Below are 6,000 nucleotides of genomic sequence, written 5' to 3'. Positions count from 1 at the left end.
TTCTCGGCCATCCTCGTGGGAGAGGCCCGTGTTCCTCTCCTCCGCTGGGGTTTTGATGTTCTCTGGGTGCACATCGAGGATCGTGATGACTTCATTCTGGGGTGGTGTCGCTCCTGTTTCCACCCATGTTTGCAGGGCCTGTTTGAGATCATCTTTGGTGCTTAATCCAGTGGTAGCGATGCCCAGGTCCTTGCAGAATTGCTTCAATTCTTTGTGGCTGTAATCTTCTAACCGTTCCATCTGGAACTCTGAGGTCGGTCTGGTTTCCTTGGTAGTCATGGTCGTAGTGTGTTTCTGTTAGTAGTGGGCGAGTTACTCTGTGTACGATCTGCGTCGGCTCGGATCGCACTGCCTGCCACCAATGTTAGAAAGGGGGTCTTAGAATAGGCAGAGCGAAGTCGCGAGGCCTCCTGGCGAGGTTCCTCCCCTAGGATCGTACAGACGAGCAATCACCTCACTACAAATGGACACCACACAAGGATAGATTCTTAACGTTTTTATCAACAATTAAGGCAGGTAATCGTAGCGATACAGGTTCAACTGGATCAAGGGATCCTTTCAGGTTTAGTCACTGAGGGAAGGGGGTAGCGGGACAGTCTTGGTACCAGCCTGGTACGGGGATACCCTACGCTCAGCTCTCAATCCTCGAACTGGGGGGTTCCTCAGGGTCGGGCCGCAGCAGCGCCAGCAGGGCTCCGAAGATGGTTTCAGCGAAGATGAGCCGCGGCAGCGCCAGCAGGGCTCCAAGGATGGTTTCAGCGAAGATGGGCCGCGGCAGGGCCCCAAGGATGGTTTCAGCGAAGTTGAGCCGCGGCAGCGCCAGCAGGGCTCCAAGGATGGTTTCAGCGAAGATGGGCCGCGGCAGCGCCAGCAGGGCTCCAAGGATGGTTTCAGCGAAGATGGGCCGCGGCAGCGCCAGCAGGGCCCCAAGGTTGGTTTCAGCGAAGATGAGCCTCGCCAGCGCCAGCAGGGCCCCAAGGATGATTTCAGCGAAGATGAGCCGCGGCAGCGCCAGCAGGGCTCCAAGGAGGTTTTCAGCGAAGATGGGCCGCGGCAGCACCAGCAGGGCCCCAAGGATGGTTACGGGTTCCACGTAGATAAGTTTGTCTCGGTGTCTCTCGACTCCAGGATACAACTGCCGACCTGCACCAGAGCTGCCCCAGATATAGGTCTGGCGTTCTTTGATGTCCGGACCCTCGCACCTGGGGGTCAGAGGGGCCAGGATGAGAGTGTCCAGACACCCAGCAGGGGGGTGGAGCCAGCGCCCAGGGAGGCCGGAGGGCGATCGAAACCAGGCGTCGCGGGACGGCTGGAGGACCATCGAAACTCTTCTCCCCATTGATCCGTCAAGTGGCCGCTTTACCACCTGGTCGGATCTTGGTGCCTCGATGTCAGGGCTTCGCTGGGTCCGCGGCCGAGGTCGGGCCGAGGCCACGGGGCCTGGTCGTGGAGGATCCAAGATGGAGTCGGAGTCTGAGATGGTGGTCCGGGATAGGGGTCGGACCCGCAGAGTGGGGCGAGTAGGGGTTGCCTAGCTCTAGAGAGGGGGAGAGCCGGTGGTCGCTCGGAGGGCGGCCCTCGGGAAGGTTGGAGGGTGTCGTCCTCGGCCGGGGGACAGGGGTTGATGTCGTCCCAGGCCCGCCATGCGGGAGGAGTGGGACCACGCCACGAGGCCGGGTCCAACAATCTCCTTTCCAACTATAACCTTAGCTGATCTCAAGTCATAAAGGAAGCTGGCTCACCTCATTGGCGCCCCACCCCCACATTTAAAAATATCTCCACAATAGACTACATCTTCATCAGCGAAGCACTATAACCCATGCTCCAAGAATTTGAAATCGACAATAGGGAGGAGAGAGATCACAGACCTCTGCGCATAACTTTCCAACTAGTCTCTGCCGACTCCCCTTCAATACCTCTGATTGGAGAACCAAAAGGGGAAGAGATCCATAAAGTTTTAAAATACCAAATGAGGTAGTAGTGGATATGATATCTCACTTCAAAACCACTCAGAGGAATGGGCTAGTATAATCAATGTTACACAGTTCTCTGTATCTCAGTAAGTACAATTGGTGCCTCTCAGGGTGAGATACCCCACTACCCAAGGTATCAGTAACACAAGAAACAAAGGTAACTTGTACAACGTATTCAAAAAAGGAAAACCCCAGCACTCCTAATGTTTCACACTAAGTCCTTGTAACCACAAGAAGCTATTATGAAGGGTTTTATCATAGTGCACTAGTCAATTGAATATTATTTGACAACGTGAAGAGGAATCATTGATGTTAACGTCTACACATTTTTTAAATCGTTCTGGAGGAAAAGTCTCCTGCTTCAAAACTGAATAGGAAAGGAAGGAATACGCCTTCTTGATAGAACTACTGAATGCTATTCCCAAGCCACTAACATTTCCGGCATCCGTTCAAGCAACTTTGAAGCCTTGAGAAAGTCACGGTGGTGACGAAATGCGCGTTGGATGTTATTAATGTTCTTCACAAGAAGGACAGGACCATCATGCATACTATACAAAAATATGTTGAATGAATGTACTAACAAATGTTTATGTGCCAGTCCTTTCCTTCCTGTGCTACTATAAAATAAATCATTTAATGAATGTTGAATAGTTCTCTATGTTTCCTGAAATAGGAGTGATCTCTCTTTATTTTTGTGTTTCTTTGCTTGATGGATAGTGTATCATATTGGACTTAATGTGAAACATTAGGAATGCCAGGGTTTGCCATAAAGTTTTACATAGAATTAAATGGACCACCAAACTAGGGGCGAAGCTCCAAGCCTGGATTGAGGGAATAAAACAACCCACTATACTAAGCAGATCAAAAACACCTTCTGAGCACTGGGAGGACCTCTTACTGGACCTTCATCAGGCAGTGGGGAATGGGCAACAGAAACCTTCCAGTCGTTTAATCTCAACACAGACCCATCGCCATTCCAAGGAGCTCATTGCCTGAAAATGCACCCTCCTGAGGGCGCTAGCTGCCAGAAGAAGAGGCAGTATACCAGGAAAAGACCATACTATCTCCCACCTTAGGGCAATTTACAAGCACAAAATATGGCAGCATAAAAAGGAGCACAATGAAGTGGAGTGGCTCAGAATGTTCACAATACTGAAAGATAAAAAGCCATGCTAGACTGTGGAGGTACATAAACCACCTGGGCAACACAGGGCTCACATGGGAAAATGGAGTGGTGGAAAAGGATTGGATTAGTCACATGGAATGGTTATATTCAACCGGCCAAGCAATAGCAGCTGTCTCCTCTCAGCCCCTCACTACTCCAGATTTTGGGTCCCAACACAGGACGATAATCACAGCAGGCACAGTAACTGCAATAAACAAGAAAATTAGGAAAGAAGGTTGCATCTTCCCATCCTGCAGTACGCTGACGATACTGGATTACACCAGAGTCGGCCTACAGAGAGCCCTCGAAGCACTCCACAGTTACAACCAAGCTAACAATCTTCAGGTGAACCAGGGCAAAACTGAGGTTGCCATATTTGGGAAATTCCCGCACAAAAAACAGCTTCAATTGCAGATGGGAGACCTCCAAATTATGACAATTTCAGCCTATGACTATCTTGGAGTGTGGCTTTCTGAAAGCGCCAAATCGGCCATCCATTTAAAGCACCTTGGAACAAAGGCCATCATTGCTATCCATTTACTGAAGCACCTTAGTAAACGTCTAAAAAGCCCAACTGCAGAGCCCATGCCGACTCTCTTGAAAGCAGAACTCATCCCTGCCCTCTAATATGGTCACTTAGCGTTCCTCAGCACCTTTGACACATTTTTTTTAAATTCCCAGATCAAGGCGTTCAAGAAAATCGTACTCACCCCCGACACGTAAGAAGAACAAGGTTGATGCTGGATCTGGGCTTCGGGTGCCCTGACCTCGTGGACCTGGGGATCTAATAAAGTTGTATCTCAGGGTCTTTCAGGCCCCAGAGTATTCGCTCAAATACCATTTGAAAGCCACCTTTGACGCAGTAGGGTCTCCATGGCAGCTACAGCTAGCAACAGCAACCAGCACTCTGAAAATCAGGACAGATAGTCTGCATCTCCAAGAAATGTCAAAAATCTCAAAAGTTGTGAACAGGCAAGTGCTATTAATTTCCTTTGAACAGAATATTGTTAGTTTCGACCTAGCACCCTGGAAAAGAGCGTTTACAACACTGTCTCCACAACGCTGTTGTTACAACGATCGTGTTGTTACCACGCGTACCATTACATTGCAAATCATTTCAACGACTTGCTGTAGGGGGCGCGCTGGTGTTGGGATGTAAATCCAACACCTTCCCTGCTGTTGCACAAATTGGAGTAGTAATAGTAAATAATACTATTCCTAAGTCCAGCGCGCCCCTACAGCAAGTCGTTGAAACGACTTACGATGTAATGGTTCGCATTGTAATGGAATGCGTTGCTCACGCATTCGTTGTAAAGAGTCATATTCAGCACCCTGACCCAGGCGGTGAATGCATCTTACACTTCTGGGAATGCACAGCCATATTTTAAATAAGCGCTCTCAACCCAGGCCCATGTGAAAAATATTTTTATGAGGCTAATTGTGCTGTCAATTTCAGATTCAATCCTGGTTGGGTTCACCAAGATGAGGTAATCTTGTGCAGGTTATGCAACTACCGAAAAGAATCTTGGTTTCATCTGTTGTGCTGCTGCCCCAAACTGACTGAGGAACACCACCACCTGCTCCTCCCACTTTGTTGTTCAAAAGGGGTTAAGTGCTGTAAGGATGCGTCGGACATGTGTGTTACTGAAAATATACCAAGTACACTAGCCAGACTGGGGAAATTTACGAGCTTTATTTGCCTTTCACTCACTAAAGCGAGGACAACAGCCACTGACCATAGAACCCAGAACAGCATCTATCAGCTAGCTTTTAGGAGAGCCACCACTGGAACTGACAAACTATGGGGACATGTGCAGCATCCTCTAGGGCAGAGGTCCACAAACTTTTGGATGCCGAGACCCCCCTGTCAACATTTTCAAGCATATGGACCCCCTCCTGACAAAAATTTCTAAACCTCTAGGTTATGAGGAAGGTGAGGACCAAATTTTGCGACAGGCTTGACTAAATTGTGTGAGTAGAAAATGTAAATAATGTTCTGTGATGCTGCGTATTTTCGGGTAGCATTGCTTTATTATTTAGAATTTTTTTAAACACAGTAATACTGAGGAAAGATTTCACCCCATCAGTATCAGTTTATAACCAAAATACAGTAATTAACATCAGAGAGGTGTCTAGTCAACCTCTGTGAAGGGTCTCCCAATCCGCAGGAATACGCACTGCCACATTAGAAGCTCACCTGGCCATGGCCGGGAGCAGCAAGGGTGCATTCAAACCGTGGCGGACTTGTGCAGAGTTAAGCAGTTTACCCATGCCCCTTTCCTCTCACCCCCTTCCTTCCATCCCTCTCTTCTCTCCTCTCCCAACCCCGGATCCCACTCTTACATTGCAGGGAGATGGTTATTAGCCCCAGGACACCTTTTGGTAACAGTAGCGTACTACAAATGTAAATAATAGGCAGGAGCAGGGGATCCAGTAGACCCGAACTTTGGTGGGGGGGGGGTTAACACTCCCAGCCAGGGCTTGTCCAAGCACTGGTCGCACACGGTGCAACAGTCTTTCCACCTTCTCCATGAATTCCCTCACTACCACTCACCAACAATACACCTCATCTCTCTATAGCACCTGTCTGACAAACATTTCATTTTTTTTATAGCGCTACTCATAGTTTACTCACACTCAGTTCTGTGATGTGCATGGTGCATCTTCTTTGTACCAGGCACTTTAACCTTCTGCACTGTGTGGGTGACAAGAGTGCCCATGTGACTGCACGGTGAGCAATGCAACAGTGTAAGAGTAGGATAAAAGGAGTGACTGCAGAGTGAGTGAGGTGACCATATGAATTTGGGTTCGGCTGTAAGTGCAGAGTGGGACGAATTAGTGCATGGTTACTGATGGCCTTGT

Source organism: Lissotriton vulgaris, chromosome 7, assembly GCF_964263255.1.
Source record: "Lissotriton vulgaris chromosome 7, aLisVul1.2, whole genome shotgun sequence".
Lineage (NCBI taxonomy): Eukaryota > Metazoa > Chordata > Amphibia > Caudata > Salamandridae > Lissotriton > Lissotriton vulgaris.
This window is presented reverse-complemented; position numbering follows the sequence as displayed.